The sequence below is a fragment of the Bactrocera oleae genome, chromosome 5 (assembly GCF_042242935.1).
Source record: "Bactrocera oleae isolate idBacOlea1 chromosome 5, idBacOlea1, whole genome shotgun sequence".
NCBI classification, from domain to species: Eukaryota; Metazoa; Arthropoda; class Insecta; order Diptera; family Tephritidae; genus Bactrocera; species Bactrocera oleae.
Genome location: NC_091539.1, coordinates 51807304 through 51819278, shown reverse-complemented (window position 1 = coordinate 51819278; position 11975 = coordinate 51807304). Strand labels below are relative to the sequence as shown.

The 11975-nt window shown below is 34.8% G+C and overlaps 1 pseudogene; it reads right to left on the bottom strand.

Moving 5' to 3' along the window:
- Positions 1 to 344: 344 nt before the first annotated feature.
- LOC106617141 (elongation factor 1-alpha 1-like) lies at positions 345 to 11593 on the bottom strand (annotated as a pseudogene).
- Positions 11594 to 11975: the final 382 nt, after the last annotated feature.

Genomic DNA, 11975 nt, shown 5'->3' with positions numbered 1-11975 from the left:
ATTTGACAAATATTTTTTGATATTGGCGGTAAGTACGGAAGGTCGGAACGCCGGTGACTGTTTCCAGCATAAGTTCTTAACTGTGTGATGAAAAGTTACTGAGCATTAAGCGCACTAATAAAAATCATAAATAAGAATATAAGACTCATTCTTCAAATGTAAAAGAGATACTATAACATTAAAATTTTAATTAGTTCGACGAGAAAGAATTAGTTATTACAGCAAGAAGCGATCAGGAAATAAGAATTGATCAAGAAAACGACGCACATTTTTTTTTTAAGAAATACGGAGACTGGATAGGCATTTGATCAAATTTGACCCGGACTGATAAAAGAAACTAATTCTTACGTAATTTTAATATCGCATTTACAATTAGGGGCCTGAGCCCTCACAAGCAAATAAAGGACCCCAGGGCAAGATGGGGGCAAAATAGCATCAAGGGCATCGATAAGGGTGATTCCTTCATCATTACCTTCCGTACGTTCGACCTTATATCTCTTGAACCGTGGCATGTTGGTTCCAACATGTTATCACCATGCCAGCCAGAGATCGTCACGAAGACAACAGCGCAGCTTATTCATATATGAGGATAATTCCTTCTTGATTTCCTCATAACTAGCCTCACTGTGTGGTGGTTCGAACGAAGCAATCTTATTGACACCAGCAATCAGTTGTTTCACACCAAGGGTTAACGCCAGTTCCTGGAGATAGCGGCTTCACCAGTACCAGTGGCGACAATCCACACAGCACAATCAGTCTATGAGGTGAAAGAGAAAATGTTTTTAATGAAATCTCTCTGGTCAGGGGCGTCGTTGATTATGACGTAGTATTTTGAGGTTTCAAACTTACGCAAGGCGATATAGGTGGTGATACCACGCACACGTACTTGTAGGAACCTCTGCCCATTTTTCTTTCTGCTTTCTTCTCTAACTTCTTAATGGTATGCTTGTCAAAACCACCACAATTGTAAAGCAAGTAACCGGTGGTGGTCGACTTTCCATATGGGACGTGTCCTTTGCTTGAATTGCTCAATTTTTTTGATTAGTTTCTGAAACGGTTCTGCACCAAACGGTTTGAGTTCCTTGATATATACAGGAAAGATACAGGATGTATCCCCTCTAAACCTACAAACGAAATTTCGGAGAAAATTAAGAAATTCTGGCAAATTGGACATCTCCGACGTGAGGAGTCCTCTGTCTTTCTTTACAGCTACTTGCACCTCTTTTAATATTTTTCCCACAACTAAATTGATACTTTAGTTCAAACAACATTCAAAATCAGGCATAAACTACGAAAACTCTACAAATAAAATCATAACCAAAAAGCGTTTATATAAATTTAAGCGAGAAAGTAAAATTAATTGCGCACATGTTCCTCGGAAAACACAACACTGCCTTCGATGCCACATTTACTCATTAATATGATTGCACAAAAAATTAATCAATATTTTTGCAAGTCGACGCACTACATGCGCAACAATAATGAATGCAACAACAACAATGACAACGACAAAGAAAACGCCAACAACAAGAAAATACGGCAATGTCAAACGGACTCAATGGGCTCGGTTTGTTTGCGTTATGTAACCGTTGCAGAAATTAAGTGGCAAAAGTGTTTTTGGCATGCCACACGATGGCAGCGACGCACCTGTGCACCGTTGCAACAATATACACATACAAGCACACATATGAGTACTTAAACTGACCATAGCTGGTCGCTGCTGGAATGCACTTGCACGCACATTTATGCACTTATGCAAATATGTGTGCATATGTAGTTAAGTATGTGTGTATAAATATCTTCACTCAACTGTTTTTACAATACCGATGTGTATATGTGTATGCGAGTGCGTGTGTGTCTGCTGCGCTTATGCCTGCCTGTCGGCCTCGATTGTGTTGTTGTCAACAATTCCCGGTAATAATTATGTGGACATGCCAAGTGCGTCAACGTCGTAGCGTAGTCGTTGTTGCAACATGGCTGTCGTGCAGCTTGCAACTGCTGGTTTGTGCTGTTGTTGCAGCCACTCTTGCCACAGCTGAGTTCGCTTGTTGGTGCCCGCCGCTGCTGCTGTTCACATTATTGTCGACATTCTTGTACTTGGCGATTGCTTTTGTTGTTTGTGTGTTTGTTCATGGCGCTGCCAAAAGCACAAGTTGTGCGTCCTGCTGCCTTCTCTGTGGCCATTGCAATTTTCATAAATGGTGTCGTGGTTGCCCCTCTTCGCCACTGCCTTTTGTGGCTGCCTTACATTTTGGTAAATTTATATTTTTACTTTCTGTTTTTTTTTTTTTGTTTTTGATAATGCATGAACACACCTTGCTTTTGCTTGTTGTTGCACTGACAATTGTTGTTGCTGTTGTCGTGTTAACGCTCAACGCCATACGAATTGAACTGACATTTTTCTTACGCTCGCCATTCGCTGCCAACTTTGTTGATTTACTCACAAACGAGTTGGTTGCTTCGTCAGTGGCGGCGCATTCGAGTGGCCGCTAGTTGTTGGCCAATTTGCCGTTGCCTTTATTATATAGCCAATTTACTTATTAACGAGGGTTGTTCGGTAATACAGGCTGCTATAGAATTAAGTTTTATTTTTCAAGTTAAAAATATTTTTCGTCTCTCAGCTCGTTATATTTAGTGCATATTTTATTCGATTCGATATAATAGAATATTTTTCCATTATGTATTCACTAAATTGAATGATGTGTACCACTTATTATGACTTATTACCATTTCAAATTTTTCTACAAGATCATAGAAGCTTAGTCATTTCGGTTGCGTTTGGAAAATATTTTGCATAAGGAAACTCAAATAATTTGAGATAGCAGAATAATATTCTTAAGTACCTGTATTCGAAAATTGAGTAAATGAGAAAATTGATTCTTAGGTTAAGGACTTTAAGGTTATCTCTCTGAATAGAGCTAGCGTGTTTTTCGCGCCTTGGTAAGTGCTCCATTGTGATGGTTTTCTCAGTGTTCTATCTAGGTATCTTGTTTATGTTTTAAGCGCAAACTGAATTCACTGCTTTAACGAATCACCCTCACTTTTCCATATCAACTGCTTACCCACATTCGTTGTTCGAGCGAATTTTTACAAGTTTACTCTTTCTTGCCGCACCTCATCTCCAAATATCTTCTCTTTGGTATCTTTCAATGATTTTATATGCACTTGTTATTTAAAATGAAAATGGCATTCGCAAACAAATTGTCATGCTGTGAAATTGCCAATGAAAATATTTGGTTGGTCACTTTTTGCTGCCATCAATTTGGTTAAAGTCGTTTGCGTGACGTGCTCTGGTATATAACTTTGCATACGTGCATAAGTACGTTGAGATATAATTAAAATTGTTGTTGTAGTAGTTGACAAGCGGAGAAAGATCAATAATTTCGGTATGATTTGAAGAAACTTTCGGAGACAGTGGCACTTCCTAAATATATAAGTTAGAAATAAAATTTTTCGATTTCGAAACATTGTGGCAACGCTCACAATAAATTTTCATTGAAATGTTTATTAAAAGACATGCTATTTGTATAAAAAATAAGTCAGGTATTACTTTATAATATTTTAAGCAATATAACTTTGAGGTGAGGTGGTAACACTGGCAAGAAATTTTAATTTTTCGGGGGATTTACTTTACTTCACTGCATAACGAATACTGCAGTTCGAACTAAACTATCTGACATAGCAAAAAACTCATAGGTGCAACGTATGACAGCCAGCCAGTATAGCCAAAGCTAACCTAGTTTTGATTCATACCACTAACATTTGTTTTCATAGTAAAATTTGTAAGTTTAGTTTTCCGAAATTTTCTTATAATCTAATATACCTCATTTTAGTAAAAAGTCTCTATTTACATACTACATATTAATGATTATGTATATTTATATTCCTATTCACATTAATGTTTATATTGAGCCTTTATTCATATTATTCTTTATACCCAAATTCACATTTAAACCCATACTTATTATTCATATTCATATCCATTTTTATATTTATATTCGTACTAATTTTCATATTGATATTCGTATGCAAACTCATGGTCATACTTATATTCATATTCATTTTTACATTCATTTTCATATTTATACTCATATTCATATTTACATTTAAATTTTTACTCCTATTCTTATTCATATGCATATTAATATTATATTCATTATCATAATCATACTCATATTGATATTCATATTCATATTCATATTCATAATTTTATTCAAATTTATATTCATATTAATACTCATATTCAGATTCATTTATTTTCACATTTATATTTATACTCATATTCATAGTCACCTTCGTACTCATACTTTATTCTTGTTTTATCAATTTCTCTACTTCACTTTCATTTTAGCTCGCTTACAAAACAAATTGGAAGTTTTATATCAACTTACTTTTCCCTCTCCACTTACAATGCTTACGTGCATAAATGAATTTCTTAAATATCTTAAATATGCATTCACATTTCTGAATTGTTGCTGACATTTCAAAACGGCTCCATTCACTTTCACTTAACATCAACAGAATGAAAAACAATGTCTCAATACACAGCGTATGCCGCAACAGGAACCGATTGTTGGTTATCGGCATTATTACTTTGCTTACATCTCTCGTTTTATGTTTCCCCACTCCACACAGCCTCTCATCAACTGTCATATGCAAGCGCAACAACAAAGATATTGTTTGTATTGTCCACCGATAAGCAAAGCGTAAAGCCCATAATGACAGCTGGAATTTCACCTTTGGGGCTATTTTTGTTGTCATATTTCAATGAGGCAAGAAACAATCGTAAAGAATGACCCAAGGGAGCTACCGAAACAGATAAGAAAATGTCAAAATCACACAACAAGAGGAATGAGGAAAATTTTTGTGGGTGATGAAATGCTCGAATTGTCGAAATGCATATACATATGTATCTGGTTATGCAGGATAATTGGTTATGAAGCGGATATACTTAGGCATACACATAGATTTTCGAATGCCTTGTATGACCGTCTTATTAAACATTTTATGCTAGATGTGTAAAAACTTAGATTTTTTGTATTAAGGGAATACGAATTGAGGTATTGGAAAACCATAGTTTAATGCATATGCAGAAAATTTGGAAACAATCTGTGTGGCAATTAACAAATTGTTTATAAAGAGTATGCAACAAAATTTAAGTAGTGCTAAAGTTCTGCGTAATTCGGTTACACCCGATCTTAGCCATTCCTTACTTGTTTTTATTTTTTCATTTAATTATATTTAAAACCATGGATACAACATCCGATCGAATTTGGCACGGAATGACAAAAAAGCCAATATTTTCACGAATTTTAAGAATTATATAACACGTAATACAACTTTTTATTATCGCCATCAATAAAGTTCCTGAGCCAATACAAACAACGCTGTATTAAATTTTCCACATACTTCCCCTGAACGCTTTATGTCACTCAAAAACTTTTGTTAGTGATAAAGTAGGCTCTCCAAAGCACTTCTGCAAAATTTTTGTGAATTTCGCAGCCGTGAAAAATTTCAAACAAACTTGTGGTTAAAAATTCCATGATACAAATCGGTATAAAAACTTTTTGTGAGGTCACCAAGTAACTACGAAACAGAAATTAATTGACATATAAAGATCAAACTCGCACGAGCATGGAAAAGTTTGTACCAATTTGAAGGAAAAACAAGTTTAAATGGACCAGTTCGGGTCAAATTTAATTATTTTATGGTGTCAATGACCCCTTGCTTACATTTTATGAGGTCAATGACCCTTTTTGTTTAAATTCTGCCGAGGTCAATGAACTTTGTTTACATTTAGCCAAGTTTAAAACCATACATGTTTACATTTCAGTGACCCGTTTGTTTTCTTTTTATGAGGTCGGTGACCAAGCCAAGTCAACAACCATTATTTATATTTAATAATACAACATTATAACAAAAAAATTGTCCAAACCACTACGACGAGTATAACATCTCGAAAGCTACCAAAAACAAAAAGGGCCTGCCATTAGATAGCTTCCGATTAAAGATACTACAGTTACTCGTATTCCAAAACATTAGTTTAGTTTTAGTATGCATGGCGCACCGCAAAAATGTCATCGCACTATATTTAAATATAATTTTTAAGACAAGTTAAAGAAGTTGTAGTATCGGGACTAAAAAGCGACTATGTTTTAAAATACATAAATAGACCTTTTAAAAATTAAAAACATTAAAAAATTGTACTTATATTATTCTAAAAAGAAAATAATTTTTATTTTACAGGGGTCAAAATAAGAAAGTATAAAAAATATCCTTTGCAGAAAAAATGCTTTAAAAAGTGTCGGTTAAAATCCAAAAAAGTCGACTTGAAAAAATCCCTTGCTCGGGTCCTGATGGCTTACAGAAATAGAACGCGTCGGAATTTTTATTTAAATTTTGGGGAATAAACATATTTCTCAGATTGTTTTAGTTTTCCATACAATTTATGAAATAAAAAATATTTATTTTTTGAATCGTTCTACAGAAAGTGGTTCTATAAACCCCAAATTAGCTTAAGTGAATTTGTACATACCAGAAATCGGTCGAAGTGAACACTGCGTCGGGCTACAGAACTTTTGAAGCGCAAATGATAGTTATGATATATTTTTTTATCGCAAACTTGTTTGCTACTACTTAAATTCTTTTATAGCTTCCTCTATAGCGACGCTAAACTTTACTACTTTGTATTAGAATTTTTATTTGCCATGCTATTGTCGGACTGCAGTCAGAGGCTAAAATTTACGACCCACTAAAGACGTCTAAAATTTTAATGTTAACGCATCACACGTCTTTACAAATTTATTTCAGAAAATTTTCATAATTTTATGAGCCTCATGAATATAACCAGTTAAGTATAGTAATATTAATGCACACACAGCTACAGCTAAACGCTTACCGATATTAATGCCGTGCAAAAATGCGTTAATTTCGCAGCAACAAGCTTTATTGAACCTGAAAGTGCGCACGCACACAAAGCCACAAGCGAAGGCGTAACTTTTCATACGCAAAGTCTAATTGGACGATTATGACTTTTTTATTGGGCACTTTGCTGCATGTCTAGCAATTTTAAAAATTCCACAAATTCCTCTGCATACCAGTAAATAGCTCAGCTAAGCATAAAACAAGGTGGTCATGTGCACACACAAACACACGCAGCGATTAGCAAAACCTTGGTGATTTGGCTTGCTAAGAAACCAGATAGACAAAGTTATATGCACCCACCTACATATGTGCAGATATCAGGTGACTCTGCATACAAAACCAAATAACACACACAGACATATGCACACATCTCTGCACACTTTATGGTATATATTGGATTTGGCAGATTTTTGCTTTCAAGCAAGCGTAGCGACAGAAAAAACTTTTTCAATTCAGTTTTCCATATAGGCAGCAAATAAGTTTTTGTTGTTTTTTTGTTTGTCTAGCAAGTTTTTTAATATACGTTGCTTAGCAATTTCGCAAACGACACAATCATTCTTAGTATTTCTTTAGCCGTCTAAGTACGTGACGGGTTCTTTTGATTTGCAAATTTTTACTACTTATATGCTTAGCTGGGATAATTTAAAATTTAAAATGAAAAATTTTATATCAACATTTAAATGGTTATGATTAATTTCGTTCATTTACATTATATTAATGGTGACCAAACTATTATAAATTAGAAATATGACCAATGGCTTGAAACTTTTAGAGGTAAATAAAATTCTGTCTGAAGTTGAACATTTTGGAGAAAACACTTTCCTTGAGGTACTCAGCATATAGCTCCTGGTCTTTCTTTAGGACTCGACATATAACCACTAGACTAAAGTTCTTGGAATCAAGGAACTGTATATTATAAAAACACCGGAATCAATATAATTTACATAAATTTTGTTTCATTTCCTCACTATCAAAATGTATACAGAAACAGTGGAACTAATACCCTACCTAAAGTTACACCCTCTACATGTTGCTGCGAAATTTTAGCACATTATTCGATTGTACAATGAGAGAATTAATTCTTGCGATTCGGAAATTTAGATTCACAGCAAACCAAGGTTTGAACAACAAACCTTATACAACAAGGACTTAAGGTTGTCTTCTTTTAACCGTGTTGCATGATTTTTAAACTCTAGGAGAACAGAAATGATATTTGCTTTTGAATAAATAACTTCATCAATCAGTGACGACAGGTTACAAGGGAGAGGTTAGATTGTTTAGTTAGACAGTAGTGACTACTCCGTGACGGAGGATCCCACTTGAACAGCTTTAAGAATGTCAGTTCTTCCTGACGCCACAAATTCCTAATTTCGGCTCAACAAAACCCTCGTAAATCGACAAAGAAGCTTGAGGCTGTGGCAAATTTATAGAGGCGAGTAATAATAATTCTGGCCAAATCGCTTGTTTTGTTAAAGGTGTGGCAACTGAGATATTTCAAATACAGAGAGTGATTGCAAATAGTACAAGCAAAGAGTACAGATTTAATCTGAAATGAAAAAAGTATAGACATTACATTGTTAATGCGAAAATTAGATTATACAGACTGGGTCACAAATTTAGTTTTTTTATTGTCTAGCAATTTTTATTTTATTTTTTATAATTAATTATTATTAAAAATTATGGACCGTAAATGGCCTCCATGCTTAGCCACGCATATGCGACACTTAATTATAAAAATATTCATTGTGGCCTGAAGGGTTGTAGTCGGGATTGCCTCAATTATCGATTTAATGGACTGCTTCAATTCATTAACGTTGGAGCTCCACAATAACTGGTCTGGTTATGTGTGTTGTTGCTCCATCTAGCTGGAACCAAGCGCTATTGAAAGCGATACGTCTTCGGAGCAGTTCTGGGTGAAAAAAATCTTTCTAGATCTTTAGATAACGATGATCATTGACAGTTACTGTAACACCGTTTTCTTCAAAGAATTATGGCCCGATAATACACCTTGATGAAACAGCGCACCACACAGTGACTCGTTCTGGGTGAAGTTCCGTCTTCTGGATTATTTCAGGAGTTTAATCACTCTAAATACGGTATTTTGCTTATTTACATTTCCGTTTAGATCAAAATGGGTCTCATCAAACATAAGCAGGCAATTTATCAAGTTATTGTATTCTTCGGCCATTTCATATCTGGAGGGTTTAACCTGCTTGCTATTTGAAGTTTGTATGGAAACCGGTTTAAGTCATCATGAATTATTCATTGTAAGGACCGTCTGCTAACTCTAAGTTGCGCCGATAAGTTGCGAATCAAAACTCTTGGATTTGCCTGAATTGACGATGCACCAGCCGCGGTTTTCGGTCTTCTTGCGATACTTTCAAACTTGGAAAACATGGTTACCATCTTCATAATCGTCCACCTACTCGTGAGAGCGCCACAAAAATCCTTAATTAAGATACATGACTGTAATTTGGTACATGGTAACAAAACACACAACTTGGCTAAAACTTTTTTAAAAGTGGTGTAATCTTCGATGAAATTGTTCAGATCGGATCACTATAGTATATAGCTGCCATACAAACTAACCGATCATAATCAAGTTCTTCTAAGAAACCTTTATATTTATAAAGACTATTATAGTTTTGATGCAACCAAAGTTAACGTTTTATCTTTTTTTGTTTTTGGTTTCATCTACGGCGGACCGGAATCACTGCAGCTGTGAAGGACCTTTTTAAGACTGTTACACTAGAATTGCTCCTTAAGAACTTTATGGTAGCAGAGAAAACTTATTCAGAACTGTCAAAGTGTGGTACTTTTATCGTGGATCAACATTATTACCTAACATAACCTAACGTAACGTCACCTAACCTTACCAGTAACCTTTGAAAAAAACTGATGCGATTTATTCACGAGAAAAATTAAATTATCGTAAAATTCTTATTATAATCTTATTTGTATTAAATAATCAGTAATTATATAAATTAAAACATTTATATTCCCATTCATTCATGAAATATTTGAAAGGATTGCTTTGCTATAATTCCCTAGATAATAACCCACGTGATACATTCATTACTATAGTCATTAACAATTTAGTACGGAGATATGCTATGGATTTCAGAAGGCTCGAGTGGCTTAAGTTACCAAACACAAAACCAAATTAATGAAATTAATGAAAGATGTAACATTCCACGCGGTGGCATGAAAAAAGTGGCAAAAAGAGTTACAAATATGAGCGCATATATCGACACGGCAAGTGGATTTCTCCCCTCAATATCCGTTGAAATTTGCCATTAAAGTGTGCAATTGAGCCAAGTACTAGCGATTAAATGAGTTAAATGTGCCTCTTCTCACTCCCGCCTCGCGTACAAAATGTACAACACCTAAACAGTTCGCAAGTGGCGAATTTAATTACCGTAAATCTACACACTTCCACGCTCAACTGCATATGTATGATTACATCACAAACACACTCACCCACGTACATACATATATGTATAAGCGTGCATACAAATTACATGATGAACACGAATAAGTGAGATGTTCAACATTTTAATCAAGCTGCTTGCGGTGGCGCGATTATTTTGTTAACTTTGCTGTCTACTTTTTGATGAGTAAGCACATACACAGATACATTTTAATTGCATATACTTTGAATATATATACATATGTATTTGTGTGTATATTATATATTTCCATAAGGGCATAAACGCTGAAGTTGAAATGAAATTAAACCAGCTAAAATCATTTACTCACAAAAAGTGCAACAACAAAGAAATCACAAACAATGCACGGACTTATTTGATAGCAAAAAAAAAACAAAAATATTCACTTCGGCTGCACCGAAACTATAATACCCTACACAGGTGCATTTTTGTAGCATAAAAGTGTACAAAAAGGATCTTTATCTTGATTTTGATTTTGATTTATCAGTTTGCATGGCAACTACGTGTTATAAGGGTTCGATCTGAACAATTTTTTTGGAGATTATACAGTTATTTTATGCAACGATGCATGCCACATTTCGTGAAAATATTTCATTTTTTGTTTTTTTAATCGAACAGTTTATGTGACAAATATATTTGCTATAATGGTCTGATATCAGCGATTTCCACAACAGCTTCTTGGAGAGAAAAGGAACTCACGCTGCTCATCATACATGTATATAACATATGTTTATATTTGAAAACCTTAATAGCCCCCGATCAGGGTATAAAAAAACCGTTGCAAATTAAACATACACATTCAAACGTTTTAAAGCGGAAAATATTGCACTCATGGTTAAACGCGAAAAGCGCATAGAACTTGGCGTACACGCGCGTTAATGCGCTCTTAAGTGTGGAATGCAAATACGCATACAAGCATATCTGTGGTCACACATACACTAGCATAGAAATTAATTTTTATATAATTTGTAAATCCGTACGAGTTTATTTAAACTAACAAATTAACGACTATTTAAACTCGCATTAACTTTAACGTGTGTAAATATATACATATGTACATATGTGTATGTGTGCTTGTGAAAAAACACATGCGTTTGAGCACATGGATGTGTTTGCCAAGTGACGCCATTCAAGAAGTTTAATTAATTTAATTGAAATAGCACGTAGCCTTCAACCACTTCGCCGCACATACGCTTACGCTTCTACTCACTCACGCTCATGCTCTCTCATTTCATCACGCTGACATATCTCCTAGCAGTCATAAGTGCGTTTCTATCGCCGTCGCAGCTGTCACATGTTTCCAATGTATGTTAATATGGCATTGGTTTGTTCTTCTCTCTTCTGGCTGTTCTTCTGTCTATATGTACGAGGGCAGATTGTGCCGTTTTGAAATATCCATGTAGAAATTTTATATTAAAAGGGGCTTTAACTGTTAAAGTTTTGTCTGAAATGAACTAAAGCCTGAACTTATCATGATAATCTACAGACTTATGGGGGAAGTAGATGACATTTCTTGCCCAACTGCATAACTCATCGATAAGTCAAAACTACTGACGAAACAAGACTGCGCGATGAATTAGGAAAAGATCATATGTCAAAAGT